The 22,371-nt window shown below is 33.7% G+C and overlaps 1 long non-coding RNA gene across 1 annotated transcript; it reads right to left on the bottom strand.

Annotated features, from left to right (window-relative positions):
* Nucleotides 1-4,551: 4,551 nt before the first annotated feature.
* On the bottom strand, nucleotides 4,552-7,435 carry LOC112723847 (uncharacterized). Its single transcript, XR_003163196.3, has 4 exons — nucleotides 7,269-7,435; nucleotides 7,116-7,169; nucleotides 6,890-7,027; nucleotides 4,552-4,748 (listed from the first exon to the last, which is right to left on the bottom strand). It is a non-coding gene; the product is annotated as an uncharacterized lncRNA (long non-coding RNA).
* Between the last annotated feature and the right edge of the window lie 14,936 nt (nucleotides 7,436-22,371).

Below are 22,371 nucleotides of genomic sequence, written 5' to 3'. Positions count from 1 at the left end.
CTTAATCTTCCAAGACTCATTTGACAAGCCATGGGCCGAGTTCAAACAGTTGACAAATATCCCGTTTCCGGCCCGCCTTAGTCACACGACTAGCATATACGGTTGGAGTCCCACATGAGGCTGATGATGAGATAGCGATAGTGCCTAAGGAAAAAGAATTTGTCCTGCATGAAAAATGGATCAAGCCTCAGGTTGCACCCAAGGACAAGGCCCCACCTTCAGATGGCATGGGACCATCAATTCCATCATCACCATCTAAACCTATGCATCAATTGTTGATTAAGCTCACCAAGAAGATAAATCGGCATGGTCGGATGCTCGAGCAAAGTGAGTGTCGCAACAAGAGATGCTATGAATAATGGAAGAAGCTCATCAACTATGGAAACCCTCCTTTAGAAGAGCCTGACACTCCAGAATTCACTTCAGATCATGGCAGAAAAAGCGATCAAGAAGTGGATATGGAGGCGCCCCTGTCACACCATCCTGAGGCTATTAGAAATGGAGATTTTGAGCCCCTCTTGCTCATCCCTCATGGCACGGAGGACCGTGCTAATGTTTAAGTGTGGGGAGGTCGGTAACTGACTTCTGTGTGTAACAACTCTTATCTCTAACACCCAGACTCTAATTTCTTTTGTTTGTTATGATATTTTATGCTTTGTAGTTATTTGTTAGCATTTAGGTGTTTAGAACTCATTTTTAATACTTTTTACATGATAGTTGTTTGTAAATATCTCTAGAAATTTGATTTGATTCTTAGTCCCTCTTCTAGGATATTTTGTTCACTTTTTTTTTTTATTTTCATTGTGTAATTGGATGTATATAAATTGTGTTTTTCTTGTGTTCCATCCAACCACCAATTTTTAGGATCACTTGATTGAAGTAAAGAGTTTTTTCCAAAAAAGTTATTTTAGGGCATTCCACTAATTTGAATGAAAATTTTTCATTGAACTTGCTTGAAGAAATCAATTTTGAAACATAGTTTAGAACTTGAACACATAAACCTAGTGAGATTTTGAGCCTAATTGATTGGTTGCATCTTTTCAACTACTATATTATTGTGGTGTGTATTAGTCTCTCTAAGATTGTGATCTTTGACTTGTTTCATTTTATATATCTATTATTTAGTGTATAAATGTATTTATATAATTGAGGCCTTTATTTCATTAAAGCTCACATACCCAAATGGCCTTACCCTTTCATCAACCCTTATTAACCCATTTTGATCCTATTTAACCCCTTTTGTTATTTACTTTAGCACATCACTAACTTTAACTGAAAAACAATAAATGTCCTTAATTTGGATCTTTGATTAATTTAAGCTAGTGAGAGTGTACATGATTTAAGTGTGGGAAAATTGGATTTGGGAACATTGGTTAAGAGCATTGGGTATTTTACATTTCCTGTTGAAAACTTTGGAAAATTGGGTACACATACATGCATCAAAAGAGAAACTATATGCATTAACCTTCTATTCATGTAAAAAAAAAAAAAGAGAAAAGAAAAGAAATTAATAAAAAGGGGACAAAATACCCCAAAGTAAAGTAATAAAAACAATGCATATGTAACATAAATGGAAAGGATGCATGAATGTATGGAAAAGAGGTGAATAATGGGTAGTTAGGCTTTGCATAATAGTTAAATAGGTTGTGTTAGGTTAGGTGGGAAGTTTAGGTTAATCAAAGATTTAAATTTTAGTCCACTTAACCAATTACGATCTTACTTTGACCCTAGCCCCGTTATAACCCTTGGAAAGATCTCTTGATATTTGTATGCATGCATTGAATACTTGTTGATTGGTAGAAGAAGAACAAGCTTTAGAAAGTAAGATTAGAAGAGAATTGAGAGAATCAACCCTGAAACACTAGAGAGATCATAGTGCAAATACTTCTGGTGAGGGTTCGATTGCTCAATTCTATATTCCTGACTTTCATGAGCTTTCATCTTACAAGTTTGTTTACATTTTGCTTTGAAAATAAGCTAGTGGAAGTTGTTGTTGATAACTATACTATTTTGGCCCTATGTGCTCACGTATATTCTTGGAGATTGATTTATTTGTAACCAAGTGGGTAGAAGCATTTTTCATTAGTTGCATTCATATAGATAGATTGCATTTCATAAGTCTTACCATTTCCTTTATTCTTTTGGTTTTCTAATGTTTAGCATGAGGACATGCTAATGTTTAAGTGTGGAGAGATTGATAAACAACTATTTTATAGTTTATTTTGGATTGAATTGAGTGAATTTTTGTCAACTCTTTCACACTTATTCATATAAATTGCATGCTTTTATCATTTCTTCCTAATTATGCTTTATATTTGAAAACATTCTTCTTAGGCCCTAAAGATGCTAATTTTTAATTCTCTCCTATTACCATTCGATCTTGTGATGCGTTTGCTAAGTGATTTCAGGATCTATAGGACAGGAATGACTTAGAGGAAGGAATGGAGGCATGCAAAAGTGGAAGGAACTTGAAGAATTGAAGTTTTGAGGATCTAGTACTCGCGCGTACGCTTGGCTTACGCGTACGCGTGACATGAAGCGCATGATTTTATTAGAATTGCATGTGCCAGCAATTTCTGGACCTCTCTTGGGCCCAAATCAAGCTAATTCTGAATGGAGGAAGGCCAAAATTTGAAGGGTGAATGGAAGAACACAAGCATACACACATTGACTTAATTTTTAGCTAGTTTTTGTTCATAGGTTTCTAGAGAGAGAAACTCTTCCTTCTCTCTAGATTTTTGGTGCACTTTAATTACATTTTGTCTCAATTACTCATTTAGATCTTGTTAGATTTCTATTTTGTCGCTTTAATTATAGTTTCTCTAGCTTAATTTCACTTAGAAACTTTGTTGACTATTCTCTCTTATTTTATTAGTTTATGGATCTTGTTAATTTTGAATTTTCATTAATGCATTGAAGTTTTCATGATTTATATGTGTTAATTGAGTTGTGATTATTGCCAATTAGTAGTGGGTAGACTTAATGGTGTTTAATTTTCTCAATTTTTTGATGTCCTTTATTAGTGCTCACCAAGTGTTTATGAAAATACAACTTATAATTATGAAGTAGTTTCTTATTCTTGGCTTTGGGGTTGAGTAATTGGTGACTCTTTGTCAAAATCAAATATTGATTGGTAATTGAAAGTTGCTAGTTGTTTTGAATTCCACTAAAGCTAATCTTTCACTAGGATTTGATTAGGACTTGTGGACTAGAATCAATTGTCCTCGCCTGACTTTCCTTCAATTATTAGAGGATAACTAACTGAGAGTAATAGACAATTACCATCATAATTGAGGATAATAATGAGGATAGAAATTCTAATTCCCACCCCTAGCTAAGGCTCTTTATATTGATTAATTGTTATCCCTTTTTGTTGACTTTAATTCTTTAGCTCTCTTAGCTTAATTTCATATTTCTTAGTTATATGCACTTTTTATTGCTATCATCTTATTGCATGCTTGTTAGATAGTTATTTACTTGAGTGATATTTCTAGTTGTTTCAATTTAATTGTTAATTATTCATTGCTTTTAGAATTCTAGTCACTTTGCTTTCTCCGCAAGCAATTCAAAATTCCCAATTTTTCAAAATTCCCAATTTTTCTACTCCCGGTAATTGATTTGATTGTTCTGACACTCTTCTAAATTTTGATTGGGGATCATTTGTCGATTTAGGCTATACTTGCGACACTTGAGTTAAAAATCCTTTGGAATTTTTCTAGACCGGCATTTTTCCTTCGTCACTAATCAATTCATCTGATAAGCAGTTTGCATTAATGAATAGTTTCTACAAGAATTTCAAAGTTGCAAGGTGTGTTAAATTAAACATTGCTTCCTATAAAATGTTTTATGCATAAGAGCATAGTAAGCAACATTAGGTCAATAATATTAAAACTACAGCATTCAACATCAATTCATCTGATAAGCAGTTTGCATTAATGAATAGTTTCTACAAGAATTTCAAAGTTGCAAGGTGTGTTAAATTAAACATTGCTTCCTATAAAATGTTTTATGCATAAGAGCATAGTAAGCAACATTAGGTCAATAATATTAAAACTACAGCATTCAACATAAGTTAAATTTTGAGAGTACACATTACACCAGTGACTAGTTATATTGGTGCAGCGTGTAACACCCTACTATACTTAATCTTATGCTTAAGTCATAAGACTGAGATAGTAAGGTATTACGACCTCTAAAAATAGTAATATATATATATAATAATAGAGAAAAGATACTTAACTAGGAGCCTTGAAAAATGGGTAAAATAAAAATCGCAAAACCAAAAAGCGCAACGCTCAGGAAATGATTACTTGCGTGCTAAGAAACCTAATAGGAACATGATAAAGTTAAGCAAAAGAATAAAGGAAAGCCAAGGAAACAGCATAACTAGCCCCTGACTTAGCCTGCGAAGCTAAGGCTAGCCAGAGGATATATATATATATATATATATATATATATATATATATATATATATATATATATATATATATATATATATATATATATATATATATATATATATATATATATATACATATGAACACACATAGGTATCCCCAAAATATACCAAAATACCAAAATAAACTCCTATCTCTCCCTCAACCTCTAAGAGGAGCAGCATACACAAGTTACTTGGAGAGTAAGCTAAACAAATATATACATATATACAACCAAAAACCAAAATACACCCAAGGACTACTTCGCTTCCCAAGATCCAGACGTCTAGCGAGGAGCCTCTCGACCTGCATCTGAAAAATAACAATATAATATGGAATGAGAACCGGAGGTTCTCAGCATGGTAAAAGTGCCACGCGCATAAGAAATACGGTCCTGAAAATGCCATAGGCAATCCTAGAACTCCGTTATTCAATTATCCAACTTAAGTACTAAACAGAAGTCATAAACAGGGGTAGGTATTCTAAATCTGTCTAACTTACTCAAGTTCAAGCTTAACCTAACACCAAACCATTTTTCTTCGTTTCCTCCATCCTTTCATCATTCAGAATGCAACAGAAACAAACAACCAAACAAGTTCACGCACAAGTAATGATCAAATAGTACAAATAGCAAGTATAACAAATAGCGGGTAATATATATCAATTAGGCATACCCATAAAATGCATAACAATCAATACAAACAAATGCATATGATGCATGCCTGTCCTATGGCTGATGGGGCCCATCTGTCGGTTATCCTGCCAACCCGACAAGTCCGAAAACCTTAGACTGTCCCCCGTTGCGCATCCCCAAGAGTCTATGCATAGAGTTCACATTCATATTTCATAAAATCACTCAATGGGGGCTATCCATACCCGGGAATTTATACGTGCCCGGTCACCCTTACGACGTAGGGTCAACAGAGTATCGAGATTCAACCTGGAACACGTGATGGCGAGCCACGGCTCTTACCCAGGGAACTCGTATCTCAGATAGCATTATTCATAAGCCATTTCATAGTCATAATCATTATTTAATCATTCATCAAGTCATGGCATATTAACTCCTTTTATTAACAATCTCCCTTTCACATTTTTCATCGTCATTCCCTTATAATTCATCTTGATTACCCTTTCCGGATCCTGACCAAACTTCTTATCAAACTCTTCTCATCCTTCTTAATATCGAATAATCTTAAAATCAACCCAACTCTAACATTAAATCAATCACATCACACGAGGATTGAACTTTAACTTCTCGAACTCATGACTATCACTAAGACATCCTCGACACTCTATTTTCTTTTCTGTTTCTAATATAGCAAATGAACTCGGAATTGTACAAACTTTATGTCCAGGCGTTCATATTAAAATAAGCTTTCTAACAAACTAAATATCATAATTTTCTGATTTTTCTAGCCTCAGGAATAAAGGAAAAACCGTGACTGCTCTGCAGTGCATAAAACCAGAAAAACAGCAGCAGCATGTGATATTCAAAATTCAATATAAAATCCAAGTTAAATCCAATGACTTTGAAAATTAATGTAGTTAAACTTTACTCATCCAAGTTTCTTTCTCAATTAATTCTGAGTCAATACCATTTTTAATGAAAAAGTTACATTACCTGGAAGTTAAGTAAAAATGAGACAAAATCTGTTTTAAAAACCAACAAGCTTAGTACTTTTCAATTGGAATAACTTTTATTACAAAACTTCAATTAAGCTAAATTTTGATTTGAGAACCCCTAGCTCATCCAGAAACAAGTGTGTCTTGGTTGCAACCCACTTTCTATTTAATTTTAAGAGTTACAAGCATTGGAAGTTGATGCATAGCTTGCTGAAATCTGTTTCTTTTCAGTTTTGACCACCAACATTCAAAAATTCACAGCTCCCAATCCTCAACTCTTAAAATTCTGAAATTTTAGAGAAATAAAGCAAGTTAATCAAATTTTATAACAAAATTGGTTTCGCTCCAAAACTCAACTCGTAAAAGTCGCAGCAAGACAAACAAGTTACTGCTCTATTTGATCTTTTCTGCTGCTGGACAGATTTAACAACCTAACTTTAAAAATTTGCCATAAATTGTATATTTAACAAAAAGGTCCCAAATTTTCCAGTTTAGTTCCTTATATTCCCAAGTTTAGCCCAAACTTGGTCTCATGCAATTCCGATCATTACATAATTAGTTACAGCATATACAATACCACCACAACACAACTCTATATCCTTATTAACAAACACCAATTCTAATCCATCATAAATAAATATAAGAGCACAACATTAATAACTTTCACACCTCATAATTCTAATATATAAATTCACTAACAAATCTATTCTAACAACATTACAAGGCTAATCATTAAATACAACAAACAATCCAACTTATTCTATGGTTCCTCTAACCTAAGTTTTCACAACACCGTAAATATTAAACGTGCGAAACTTAAACCATACCTTGGCCGATCACTTAATTCACCCAAGGCAGCCTCACAACTCAAAATTACAGCCCCTCCAAGCTCAATCAAATAGCCCCAAACCAAGCTTGATCACCAACAAGCCTCCAACAAGCATCAACATTCACATACACACTACCTAAACCACAATTAACACATCCAAACATAACAACTTAATACCCAAATTCCTAAATTCAGAAATTTCATTAGGGTTTAAGATCTCTTACCTTTACCCACTGATCCTTGGGCAATACCCACAAGAAATCAAGTCTAGTGGACCCCTAAAATATGAAAATCATCAAGGAATTGAGTTTCTCAAACCTTAAACCCGAAACTCATATACCAGCAGAAATGGAGCTAGGAAAAAGCGATTTACTTACTGTTTTATTTGAATAGAATTGAAGAACTCAACGAGCCCGACGCGTGACCGCAAACGGCTCGTCAATCGGAGCTCCGGATCAAAAGTTATCAAAGAAAGAAGATCAAGCTAGGTTTTGGAATTCATTCTCTTCTTCTCCATGCATTTACGCTGCTTCTGTTGTGTTCTAAGGCAGAAAATGAGCTTTAGCTCATTTATATACTGGGCTGGTTGGGCCCGCGGGCCTGGTTTGGGTCCGGTTCAACCGGCTCGGCCCATTCGGCTCAATTTTGGGCCAAATTTTTCGAAAGTGATATCAAAATTCTCGTTTTGCCGAGCTCTATCCTATTTTGATATTAGTTTTGCATATTTAATTTTTCTATTGAAAATTCGATTTATTGACTAATTATATACCGATTTTAGCGGGGTTTACACAGCGCTGCCTCAACTTGTTATCCTATAACTGCAAACTCTTTCAAGCCTCATACATTAGAGTATTTCTTGTGCTCAATTTCATAGTCAAATAAATGTATCACATACTTCTCTCCCATCTATATCCTCTCTTCTTGCTTTCTCTTTTCATCAAGTAACATAACCATTAGATTTATATAAACTATAAGAGTTTAATTGTTATAAAATCTAAATTGGACCTTGAGAAACATTTCCAAAGGTACATCACAAAATATTTACAAGTCTTGAAAGCTTCGTAGACTTTGACTTTAACTACATAATACAGACCAAATATTGAACAAACAAAAACAAGAAACTGTGGGTGAACTCTCATGAATGTCATTTCTTTGAACATCAGAGATTAAAGGGAATTCATAACTTAGAGAAGAATGGCTCAAGAAATGTAACAGCATCAACAAGTTGATGGTCCAATCCAACTTCCTCCATTGCCTCTCCTTTTGTAGTGTCTCCATCATCCTTATCACCTTCTTCTACCTTACTACTAGGCAAAGCCACTTCACCTACAAAACAGCACAATTTCTATTAATATATAAAACGTAACCAATACATGTCTTACTACTTGACAAGTATCACAGCTCCATGCTCAACACGTGTGTATGCTGATTTCATAATGTGGAACTTGCTGGAAATATAGTAATGAAAAATTTCAAATACAATAATAATAATAATATTATTATTATATATACAATCTGCATCATCTATACTATATATTATATAATATAAGACAAAATAGTATATAAGACACTTTCTCCGTAATGTCTTTTATTTTACCCATTGGATTCAAAACTTCAATTTGAAGCTCTCAAAGAATTTGAGATCTGATTCTTCAGCCACATATTCTAACATTGGTTGTCTTTACCATACCACATACTGAATATTGGAAACAAGATGGGTGAAAACTACGACTATGTTTCTAATGTCAATGCGAGGAAGCTTTGTTGGAACTGTAACACCCTCACTGTCAGAATGTCACGCTTCCGGCTGCAGCACTCTGATAGCAAGAATATTACGATGACTCTCATATATATAATAATAACCTATGAGCCTTTAACCCAAAACTGTATCGTTGTTCTTTAAGAAAAGTCAAAAAAAATACTTTTAAATAAAAGAAAGCACGCATATACATATACAAAACTTCTTACTCAAGTAACTTATACATATTATTTACACACAAATCATACAACTCCTATCCCTCTTACAAGACTATAATATTAACGGCGAGGAAAGAGTAAATAAACAATAACTAAACTATACATCCATATCGCATAAGCTAACTCAAAGATTCTTCATAAGCTTCTTCGTCTATTTCCTGAAAAAAAAAGCCTGTATGGGGTGAGAACATCGTCCTCAAAAGGGTTCTCAGTAGAGAGTTTTAAGAATTGCTATAAGAAGATACGTATAAAGAGAAGAATTGATTTCAAGGCAGTAACTATCGTTCGTCCTATGAATCCCTTTTAAAAAAAAAAGAAACAATGGCAATTCATCAAAAACCTTTTCAAAGAAACAATAATTAATTTTTAGATAAATCCAAAAACCTCTCTTTTCTTATAAGAAAATCTTAATCAGAAACTAAACTCAGCATTCAGCCCATCACATAATCAATCAACATAATCATCACCTTATCACCAATAATCTCAAAAGTGCCACATCAAAACAAACAAGGAAAGCACAAGTATAGATAGCAGTTACATCAACTAATTCAAGTAGTAGTTAATAACAGTTTAACAATTAGGCAAACCAAATTAAGTTCAAACCCAAACAAAGCATACAAATGCAAATGATGTATGCTTTTTCTATGGCTGATGAGTCTCATCTGTCGATTATCAAGCCAACCCGACAAGTTCGGTTTGCTAAACCCTTGGACTGTCCCTTGACGCGCATCCCCATGAGTCTATGCATAGCTTTTTCTCATGTATATATCAAATCGCTCAATGGGGGTACAGTTCCTGAGAATTTATAAGTGCCTGGTCACCCTTACATCGTAGGGTCAACAGAGTATCGAGTCTCAACCTGGAACACATGGTGGCAAGCCACGGTACTTTACCCAAGGAAACTCGTATCTTAGATAATTTAAATTCATAAGCCATATAAATAATTTAGTTATAATTCATAAATATCCACATCATTCTCAATCACATCGCATTCATCATCATACATCAATCATACTTAATCATTATCTTTCATTATCACACCTCCCATTCCGTTCATCAATAGTTCCAATTCAATACATAATTCATTCTTTTCTAAATGAATCAAACTTAAAACATACTCATTTTCTTAATAACTCAAAATCAAACCATATAACCTTTGAATCTGAATCTTTTTAAATAATCATCTAAACAAAATCTCTAATTTTTATAAAATTTCGGCAACATCTCCTCTAAACTTGGACTCTGCCACCCTTTTTGGGTCCCATCCAGATATCCCTCAAACTCCTTTATATCATCTCTAATACCAAACCAATTTTAATATCTCAAACCATGTTCAATTTTTCAAAAATCATTTTTGATAAATTAACCCAAATCCAATGTATCAAATCCTTTTTAATAACTCAAACTCATTTCCATTATCAAAACATTTACAATTCTCAAGAAAATCAACTCAGCAACCACCAATTTATCAAAAATCAATCCATAACCTAAATTTTTCAATCTTCTCAAACAATCAATCAATCAACCACACAAATAACTACAATCGACCAAAAAAATTCAAACCTTTCCATAAGACTTACGAAATCACAAAAATATACATTTCGCATTAATATCGATTTATAACAATTCTCATAAATTAAAATGAGTTTAAGGAAAGCGCCCCTACCTCGATGTCGCAATCGTATTATTTAACGTAACAATTTTCTCTATCCCCAATTCGTGGCAACAGTAGTCATTCCAACACAACCGGAATGGCAGCGGCATCACCCACAACTCTAGTAGTAGCAACAGCAACTTTGGAAGGAAATTTAATAGAAGCTGAAGCAAATGCAAGGGCAAAATAGAACATGTCATCAAAGGAGCAATAATCAGAATATTGGTTGTAGAACAAAACCAATCTTACCAAAAGAAATATGGGAATGGAGCAGCAACTCTGGTACTCAGAAGAACACAAACCAGAGACCAGGGCATACATTCTAGTGGCAGCATTAACCGGGGTAATAGCGACGTTGATTCCAATGATACTCCAGTAACAGCGACATCAGTAATCCTCACAGCAGTAACCAAGGTTGCAACAAAATAGAGAGTTCAAATTCAATGGAATCGGAAATGGAAATGAATTCAACGGAATTGGAAATAGAGATAGCTTACAATGAAATAATAAAGCAGCAACAATAGGATTTTCGGGTAGCTCCATCGTTGGTTCCCAACAACTCCAACGGCAATACCCATGGCGGCAGAGACTCTGGCAATTGTGAAACCAGAAGCAGGGGCAGAAAAGAACAATATAGAGCAAGAGCAGCAGTAGCTTCTTCTGACAATAGCTCCTTCTCCGACGAGCTTCAATGGTGGCAGAACAGTGACCCTGATGGCGGCACAAGACTCACCAACGACCCTGGCAGCGGTGGAGATCCTTTCTTCCTCTTTTATGTGTGTGTTCTGCGATGATGACGGCTTGGGCAACAGGGGCGGTGTCAACCCAGCAGCAGCGATGGCATGGCGGTTCGGCGCTGATGGAAGCACGGCGGTGACGCAGCAGAGGCTCCCTCCTCCACTAGCTCTCATGCAGTTCACAGCGGCGTTTCACAGCCCAGCGACGGTGACTATAACGCGACGAGCAGCTTCTTCCTCGCGGTGACTGGCTCCCTTCGTGCTTGATGGCGTTTGGTGGCAATGAAGGCATGGCGGCGATGCTGTGCAGTGGCGGCGCGACGGCGGGCTGAACGTGGTTGGGTGTGGCACAACTAGCTGTGCATCTTCTTCCTCCTCTTCTCGCGGATCTCTCTCTCTGTTGTAGCTCCCTCATCCCCGGTGCCCTCTTCCTCTCAGATCTCCTTCTCCCTTACCAAAGCAGCGACGGCAGTGGCAGTGACACCCACCGTGCCGCCTTCCTCTCCTTCCCCCTTCTCCCTTTCCTGCGTCTCCCTTCCCCTCTCTTCCCTTTCTTTCTTCTTTCTTTTTCTGGTTTACTGAAGCTATTAGGTTGTTTTTAGGGAAGGGGTATGGCGGCTAGGGTTAGGGAAATTAGGGTTAGGGTTGTGTTTTGGGGATTTAGGATTTTAATTTGGGAATTAGGATTTTGTAATAAAATTTGGGGATTTTGGGTTAATTTGAAATCTAATTAAATCTCTAAAATTACTATAAAATATTATTTATTGTATCAAAATACTAATTAATTTGAAATCAAATACTATAATTTAAATTATAAGGTAATATAATTAATTTTCTTTATTTATAAAAATATTAGTATTAAATTTCGAAATCTCAATTACTTAAACCCAAGGCTTTGAAAACCGAACTGATCATCAAATCATTCTCGTTACTGGTTCACTGGTTCATAGGTTCAACCGGTTCGACCGTGGTTGAACTAAAAAAAATCGTTTTATAATAAAATAATAAATAAAATATAAATAAATACATTAAAACATAATTATAGTTTAATATAAACTTTAAAATATCATCCAAAATAAACATTTGTTATGATCTCATTCAAATACAAACTTAAGTCAAATAACAAAAACAACCAACTAAACATAAAATGCCAACATCCAAGTTTGTCATCAATCATATTTATTCATATTCACAATTTTATCACATTCATTCATATTCATAATCCCTTGCCTTATTCAACAGCACAAAAATTGAATTCAGTTAACCATTTATCCACTTGAAATGAAAATGGCAAATAAAACACCTGCTCTGAGAACATCAGCAACAGCATCCTCTGCTGATTTTGCATACTTCTGATATTCATGTGGCCACTACATGTTACTATTTAATATTAGGAGGGGTACTAGTTATGCCCAATAGAATTATTTAGTCTTTTATGAATATAGATAAGAGACTTTTATCAATGTATTAAAGGAATTAATGAATTGATATTGAACTTGGTTCAATTTGGAGTTTCTCTCCCTAATTCATGGAAGGAGTTCTAACATTGGTGCTCTCGCTAAAAGGTTTCTTCCATTTTTCATGGGAAAAACAAATAACTCAACAATCTGAAAATACATTTCCAATATTCAATGGGAAATACGGTTATGGATGCACACCTGAGGAGCAGAGATTCATAGAGGTGGAAAGAGGTTTGAAAGGGAAAGCTCTAAGATGGTTTCAGTTATGGAAGGTGCTCAATCCATTTGCCAATTTGGAAACATTCGAAATTGCTGCTAAAAAATTGAGTGGGAAGAGATTAAAGCTAGAGTAAGGCAACAACGGCAACCAAATCTCAGCTATCAACAGAACAAGACTCGCAGCAGCATCAACAGAAATTCAAGAAAAAAGAGAGGCCGAAATCGATGCAAATTCAGATTCAACAAGCAATTTAGCAACAAATCCAACAACAGATCACAAATTCAATTTCACAAGATCAGTTCACAAATCAACAAAACTAGAATATGAAATTGACGAAGAAGAAGAATCAGATTTCAATTTTGAATTTCAACCACAACAACAATAAGAAGAATTAAACAGAAATTGCAAATCAAGCACGAATTCAAAATTCAAATCCAAAAATTCAATAAAAAATAACTATAAATCTAGAAAATCAAGTACGCTTAGAGACAATTGCAAAGAAAGTAGCAGATCGCAACAATAGTGGGAAAATCAGAACAACTTTCAAAGATTCAAGCAGAACCGCTTTTATCATGGAGTCTTCAGCAGCGGCTTTCAGCGGGGGTGACTTCTCCTCTCTCGCAGCTTCGGTCTCTCTCGCTTCCTTCCTCACATGACAGCGATGACGATGGCTTTGCGTAGCTCCAACAAACCCTAGCAGCGGCGGTGATGGATTGGCAGCGATGGAGGCACGGCGGCGACGCAGCAGAGGCTCCCTCCTCCACTGCGGTGGCTGTGATTTTCGAAGGCTGACTTCGTGACGGTTCGTGGCTGCGTGCGAATAGAGCTAGTTGACGTTAGCACAACGGAAGTTGTGACGGCGGCGGTGGCTCGATGAAAGTTGCGCCGGAAGCTCGAGGTGAGTCAGACTGGAGACGTGAGAGGTAAGAGTGGAGGCTGAGGCTCGAGAGGAGAGGAGTGGGTCTGTGCCTCTGTGGGTGACTAGGGTTCTCTTTTGGCCCTTTCAGCATGCAAAACGCAGCGTTTTGCCCATATTAAAAAACCGGCCGAATCACGGTTCGGTTTGACCGATCGGTTCCTGGCCGGTTCGGCAGTTTAACTCCGGTTTTCAAAACTGACGGTTTTACTATCTGTTCGAACCGTATTTAACAGTGGTTCCTGGTTCGACCGGCCGGTTCGAACTGGTTTTCAGAACATTGCTTAAACCAAGCCATATAAAATTCTTATTATTTTATATTTGCTAAACTTTATTATTTAAATAGAAAATAATTTGATAATTATAAAATCAAATAAAACCTTAAATTACTTTAAACTCAATTAATCAAAATTTGCTTTTATTATCTTTAATAAAATAATTTCTGAGGTTAAGATATGTAATGAATAAATAAATCAAAATTAGCTCTTAATAAGATTTTCTGAAATTTCTGGGTCTTACAGGAACTTTAAGGTATATGTGATTAGGATTTGGGAACATCAAACTAAGTTCAACGAGAAGGAGGTTAAAGCATAGAGATTATCCTTCAAGATAGTAAGGTAACTACATCCCAAACAAAATTGCTATTACTAATATGTTCGTTGCACCTAAATCAGTATAATACACAAGTATAGATATCTCTAATGAAATATATTTGTTGGTTTACTCTATTGAAAAATGCAGGGTGGAAGGGGTCATGCTTCAATACCCAAGTCTATAATTAAGAAATGGAGTGGTGCATTTCAGGTGTTTCAGATGTATATTATAACGAACTTTATAGTGGTGGACAAGAGGACCATAAAAAAGCCCACAACATATCACTGGATACTGAATTTTTCACACAGGACGGAGGTCAATCACATTATGAATCCTACCTTTCCTCTTCATGCATTTCTATTCAAGATTACATCGGAATTGCTCACAGCTGATAAGATCGACAACTCAGAGCTATTTGGTTAGTTTTTTTCACAGCGAGTTTAAAATCATCATTATAGAAACCAAGTTTACATAAAATCTATTTTTTTCCTTAGACATGATTGATGAGGTGGTTAGAAAGCATGATCCCAGAGAGTTGGTCACCAGGAAAGGAAAGCAGACCTAACGGTTGGTTGTAGTGTTGCAAGATCTGGAGTAAGTTTTCTTATAAGAGAAAAAACATGTAATTCATATAAAATAACTCACATTCATATACTACCTGCATTCTTTTGTATGGTACTGATGGCATTCTTCTATATGTGTTATTTTAAAATATAGAAAAAATAGGATTAATTGTACTTTATTTGGTGAAATGGTCAATAAGATACTACCACATCTGGAAGATGAAAGGCTGGAGCAACTTATTCGAGTTATATAATACTTTAAGAAAATTAGGTGAAACGTTATATACTTATAACCAGCATATAGTCTAATAAAATGATTCCATCCGGTATTTATGAGTATTTCTAATTTTATCAAGGGCAAATTGGACCAACTTTGGTCCAGAGTTGAAAGAAGTTGGATTTAGGGACAGGTTAGATGGTTTTATTTCACCTTTTTTTCTATTTTGTGGTAAAATTCGATTAAGCCAACGTCTAAAAGTTCTGTAAAAATTACTGAAATCTATATGGTGTAGATTGCTAAAGGGGGCACCATCCAATGCTTCAAGAATAAGTTAGATGTCATCCCAGAGTGGCTGGTCTGACATAGAAGAGATTACTAATGGGTCTGCATTAGTTAAAACCATTAATAAGGCCCTGAGTTCCAAAGAGGTAAATTAATAGTTTTTTCGTTAGGATATAATAGCTTCATTGTTTCATTATGGAACTAATATTGCTTAAATATATAAAGTATCTTTGATTATTAGATATATTAGGTAATTTAAATACTTTTTATTGTCAGTGTTGGTGTTCAATCAACAGATTTGATAAGCAAAGGAAATAAATTTCTAATTTGGAATAACCACACACAGCTTGATAAATATTGTCACTTATTTAAAGTTTTCCTTTCGGGTTCCACTTTTTTTGAAATTCACATCTATAGATAGGTTGATTATTTTGTATACAACAAATTGTATCTAATATTAGCTTGAATGGAAGGAGGGTCCTATTTGGGTTGTTGGAACTATTGTGGCCATAAATTGCAACAATAATGATTGGTATTACAAGGCCTGCAGAAGGTGTCTCAAGAAAGTTGAAACACCAGTCGATAATAGATACGAATTTGACAAATGTGGCCACACACATGGAATCACATCTATAAGGTTGTCGTAATGAAGATCTGAACTAGTGTTAATAGCTACTTCGATTTGTTATAAAGCATCCTAATTATGAATATTTTTCATGTTGATAAATAGATACAAGGTAGAGGTCATGGTTTTTGATGGAACAGGCAGCATTTCTCTCTTGCTATAGGATAGAGAGACAAGCCAATTATGTGGGTGGACGTGAGGATGAATACCCCATACCCTAGACAACATGATAGGCAGGAGGCTTTTCGTTTAAGATAAATGTGAAAGTTGCCAATATCAGTGGCTATGACCAAGTGTTCACCGTGATGAAGTTATGTGACGATGAAGAAGTTGTTGACAAAAACCTACCCAAGAATTACGATGGCAATTCACAAGTGAATGTGACGATATTAAAAGAATTAACATGTACATTCAGATTTTAAGCTAATGCCACATCAACTGTACCCCATAATACTTACGTAAAATTGTGTCAACACTGTTCATAGGAGAATGGGTGTAGTAACTCAGTTGATACATTTGGGAACATCACTAATCTTAATACTAACACTAACCCTGATCCTCAGTATACTATGGTAAGCAGTTCAAGCAATGGTAAATTGTTATTTTTAATTTAAAAAAATTAGGATTGATTATGCTATGTTCTTCTTTGTAGGATGCTAGAGAAGATTTCATATCCAATCTTAAGTGTAAAACCCCTATTAAAAGAGTTACAAATTGCTTGAGATCTAGCTCTAGCAGTGCAAACCAGAATGAAGATGATGGACAACTCTCAAGAAATAAGTTTAGCCGAAAGAATGACAAGAAGTAAAAATCGATAATGATAGATGGAGAAAATTAAGTTTTTAAATTTGTGTTCAAGCATTGGCTTAATATTTATGCTATTTTAGTGGTATTTTGTTTTATTCGTGAGTAAGACATCAATATACTTTGTTATTGGAGAAAGCATGTACTCTTATAACTATGAGTTTTTTCATTATTTGTGATGTTATTTTTATACCAATTTTATTAAGCTTATGATATATGGCAGTCAACACATATTATGGTCTAATTCACATATCACACATGTAACCTGATTATAACCAAGTTAACAGATTTTATAACATAAATCATTCAAAATACAAATCGTATTCAGTGTCTTACTAATACTCAGAGGTTATATTATAGAGAAAAGAACTGAATTAAAATAAAACGACTATGGATTACAAACCTAATTTAATGTGTTAGTAAAACTCAATTTATCGCTTCAATAAAAAGAAGAATTCAGATATGACTTTTTCCAATAATTTAAAAGGGAGTGTTAACCAACAAAGAGGGACTATGATACTTAGTGGTGAGAATCAATTTTTACTCAAGACCAAAAATATGTTCAAATTAAAAAAAATGGTTTAGTAATTTGGAAAATAGTGAATAGAGACCTTGGTGTTAGAATCCAAAGGAACTCAATATATAAATTTAAACCCATATCCTAATGCATATATAAAAATCGATATAAAAGTTTTCATAAAGTATGACTAGGCAAGATTAAAAACCCATTACTTATATCAATCTTTTTATATAAGATTTACATCTTTACCTTTCATAGTCAAATAGATTAATGCATTGACAAATTTAGCTTATTGATGGATGTGGTGTCAGTTAAAAAAAATACAAATCTATTAATATAGAGCTAAAATTAAATATATAAATAGAATAACTTTGGAATATGGATTCACTGTTAACCATTTTGAAAATCTTATCAGCTGATCTTTGGCACATATCTTATAGAAGGATAAATCATTCATGAAATGTCTATTTAAGAAAATTTACTTACTAAAGCAAAAATAAAAAGTAAAGATACAAATCGTCGGTTAATTTTTATGGAAGTTTACCAAATGTACATTTCTATCTAATAAAAAATGAATACATTAGCCAATAGTCAAAGCTTTTGTATACATGCAGTACCCAATGCATAGATGAACATTTTATAGTAAAGATTGAGAATGTTAACATCCACAAGATTATTTATAGGAAAATCAATCCAACACAATTTAGTTAATCTCTTACAAAAATTACTCAAAAGTTACTTTTGTAATACCTTACACATGCGTTAAGATTAAGTAATTTTTTTCTTTTTATCCTAAATACTATTGCTATATCAGTATTTTATACCAACGTAGAAATATTAATTTAAAAAAAAAACTTTTTTCAGTCAACGGTTTGTTTTATTTTAATCTAATCGAACTGAGTAGGATAACGACAACTGACCGGATATTTATTTCAATTCATCTGCATGTTGATTGACTAAGATATCTTATACTTGAATTAATAATAAGTTAAAAGGTTGACCATAATAAAAAAATAAAATAAAGAAAAACTATATATAAACCCTCAATCCTAAACATAAATATAAATATCAATTCTATATTAGCATCATATATATATATTAATCTAAAAATTGAACATATTAATTTTATTGTAGGCTGTCAAAATGATGCTTTAAATTTCAAATAATTTTCACCTAAACATAACATTCATTTAAACACAATTTAAACTTTTTTATTAAAACACACCTAAAATGATTAGTAAATAAAAGGAAATCATAGTTTATAAGAATATGAGTGTCTTACTCATATATACGTACTAGGTACCTTTCTATGTATTATAGTCTCATCAAAACCTCCTAACATCAAAGATTTTTTAAATATCTTATATAAAACTATAAAATTTACTTAAAATATTTAATAACAACAGGAGTAAGACATAAATTCTTTTAAATATTGGCCCAACTTTCTTGGTAAGCTAATTAAAAGTCATCAGTACCATAGACAATTTTAGTAATGTCACCAGTATTGAAGTGCATTAAATTTATATCATGATATATATAGCTTGTGAATTGATGTCTTTGGATATAAATTCACAATTAAATTATGAATATTTAAACAGAGTAATTGTTACATGGTCCATTGTATATGTTTATTCCTGTTTTAACTTACCTATTATGATCGATATTACGAGTACAAAATTCATTAATTAGATTTATTTTCATAGAATAAAATAACATCTATAATAATAAAATTAAAAAGCATATTCATGTTCATAAATACTATCAAAATAATAATCTATAGTAGCCTCCAAGCTAAAAAGGTATATCCGATCAATTAAAATATATCTTTAAAATTATTTAAAGTTTATTTTTGAGAATATGATTTGGTTTATTTAAGAAAAACTTCCTCAATCTTGGCTAAAATATGTTACACTTGATTTTGTGGATTTGTAACTTCCTTCTTTTAATCTATTCTCTCGATTTAATACCAAGAAGATTTATATCTTCACTATTTCCACATCTTTTCAATGATGCACCTGAATAGACAAAACTAGCAAAAATAGTTACCTCAAGTCCTCATTTCTAAAGAGATATCTTCCGCCAATTAATTATTTGAATAGTATACAATATATATATAAAAGCAAATGTTAAATTTAACAATCCGTCATTATAAATAATCAGTGACAATTATCACTAACGATAAAGAAAAGAAAGCCTGTTATTATTTAAAAAACTTATCTCAACCTTTTATTCTTTGCCTTCCAAAAATGAGTGACATAGCACTTAGAAAATTTGATCTTTCACACCTTGGCGATGATCTCCTATGGATGATCTTTGCCAAGGCTGGCCCCAAATCAGTTGGAAGGCTCAAAACAACCAACAAGGTGTGGAATTTTAAACTCACATCATCAATGTTTGTGAAATAGAATTTCTTAGAGAGCCAACATAAAAATAAGAGTGTCATTGTTGGTGTTAGATACCCCTCTTTAGATGATTTCTGTCAATGATTTGTGCGAGCTGTGGCAGATAGCGGGAATCAAATTCAACTCAATATTCCTGTGGACATCAACAACTTTGGATTCTATACATCTATAGGCTCTGACCATGGAATCCTTTGCATAAAAGGTTGTCGCAGGGAGACATTGATTCTTCCCTTTTTATTTTAAATCTCCTAACGAGAAAGTCCAGATATACAATAGATATGGCAAGGAAACACTAATGTTATGCGGTGTCTCTTTATGCATTCGGGTTCTTACATGATTTTTTTGAGTATCGGGTACTCCATGTGTTCAAAAAAAAAATATATGTTCTGGACTCTGTACAACTCCTTTGATGCTGACTAAAAACACTTGGGAAGCTATTGATATGCTATTATAATAAACCAAATAATATTTTATAAATAATTTAAATTGTTTTTAAAAAAGATATGTTATTATAATATTTTCTATTTACAAAATTTTCTTGAGGGTTAGAAAATTAAAATAATTTATCCTGATGTTATATCTATTGACAAAGCTTAATAAACTACTTTATAAAAATTTCCAAAGAAAAATAAATCATAATTATGTAGGTGTTATGAAAATTTTTAATAGATATTCCAATGGCTCTTTTCCTATATAATACAATAAGAAAAAAATATATATATTATGATGAAAAATAATGATAATACATTCTCATTATTTTAAGAAAATATATTTAAAAAATACTTATGGTTTGATAAAGTTAGAGTCAATTTTTCATTTCATTCTTAGTAATATATGTTGCATTTTTTGTTTGTTGGTTTAGTTGAGATTTTACCCCTTGTCATTTGTCATTTTGATATTTTAGAGGGGTAGGACTTATATTTGAGAAAGATTGAATGAGTTTACGTATCTAATATTATGTGGATATAATTGTGTGATTAAGTGATTTAAAGTAAAGACTTTTCGTTTTCATAATTAAAAACTCGGTTTATATTCGCGAAGGCTCAACATTAAATAAATATAGTAATGTAATTAAAGGAGTAGAAGTAGGTAACGCCGAGACTTTTAGTGCGATTATGAGGTACTAAAAGTTAGGGTGTTACATATCAGGAACGACCTGCTCTATCATATTGTAACACCGTACCACACAGAGCCTTACTCTTAAGTCGTAAAGTAAATGTGGCGAGGTATTACGACCTCTAAAAGAAAAAGACGTATATAACTATAATTGGAAGGAATTCTAACTAGGAGCCTTGAAGAAAAAGCTAAACAAAATCAAAACACCGAAAATTGCGTCACACTCGCAAGGAGACACGTAAATAAATAAACAAGAGAAAAAGAAGGCTAAAAACATATATATACAGATCAGAGTTCCAAAAATACAGATATTGAGCTCCAGACTCGACCTGTGAAGCTAAGGCTAGTCAGAGTATGTAAATACATATATAAAAATATACAACCCAAAATGTGCCTCAAATCACAAACTAAACACCTATTTCTCCATATTAACCTCTAAGAGGGATAAAATGTAAAATATACAAGGCAGAGAAAATATATATACATATATTTACATAGCCAAAACATATAATATAACAGCCCAAAAGTGAGGTCTTCGCTTGGACAAAGAATCTCCAGACGCTCAACGAGATACCTCTCGACCTGCATCTGAAAAACAGCAGAATGTGTATGGAATGAGAACTGGGGATTCTTAGCATCATAAAGGTGCCCACATAGTTAATATATAAGGCCCCGGAAAAGCTAGAGGCATTTCTAGAACTCCGACACTCAGAATCAAACTTAAAATTCTAAATCAGAAATCTCGATAATCTATCTAAGAGATTCTAGTTCTAATCTAACTCTTCTCTTTCTGTTTCCTCCAAACCGCCAAACCATCGGGTGGAACAACCCTCATCATGCCTCTACCATATGAGGGGTCTCTTAGATACAAACACATCGATGTGTGAGCATCTTCCCCTTATTTTCTATTTATTTTAAGTTAGAATTTAATGAGTTTTAATCCTATTTTAGTGTTTGAAACCTCTTTAGATGCAACTTTGAGTTATTGCTTTGGTGTTTTAATTATTTCAGGTGAAGTTCGGATCAATTTGGCAGAGTTTGTGTGCAAGAAGAGAGAAAGAATTCGAATCTGCCAAGCTAGCGCTAAATGCGAACCTGGGCGTTTAGCGCCAGCAACTCAGCAGCGCTAGGGAGCTTCCTACCTACTAGGGTGCTAAACGCCATGGCATTTAGCGCCAGCAAGCCAGAGATGAATGGAAGCTTTCTGCCCACAAGGGCGTGAAACACTGCAACTAGCTTTTAGCGCCAACAATCCGGATCACATTCTCACTAATGAAGCATCTTTAGTTGGATTTAGCTTTTAATTACTTATTTTATTTTATTTTAGTTATTTTTAATTACAAACAAAATCTTTTAGGTTTAGAATTTATTATTTTATTTTAGTTTCAAA

The sequence above is a fragment of the Arachis hypogaea genome, chromosome 11 (genome assembly GCF_003086295.3).
Source record: "Arachis hypogaea cultivar Tifrunner chromosome 11, arahy.Tifrunner.gnm2.J5K5, whole genome shotgun sequence".
Lineage (NCBI taxonomy): Eukaryota > Viridiplantae > Streptophyta > Magnoliopsida > Fabales > Fabaceae > Arachis > Arachis hypogaea.
This window is presented reverse-complemented; position numbering and strand designations above follow the sequence as displayed.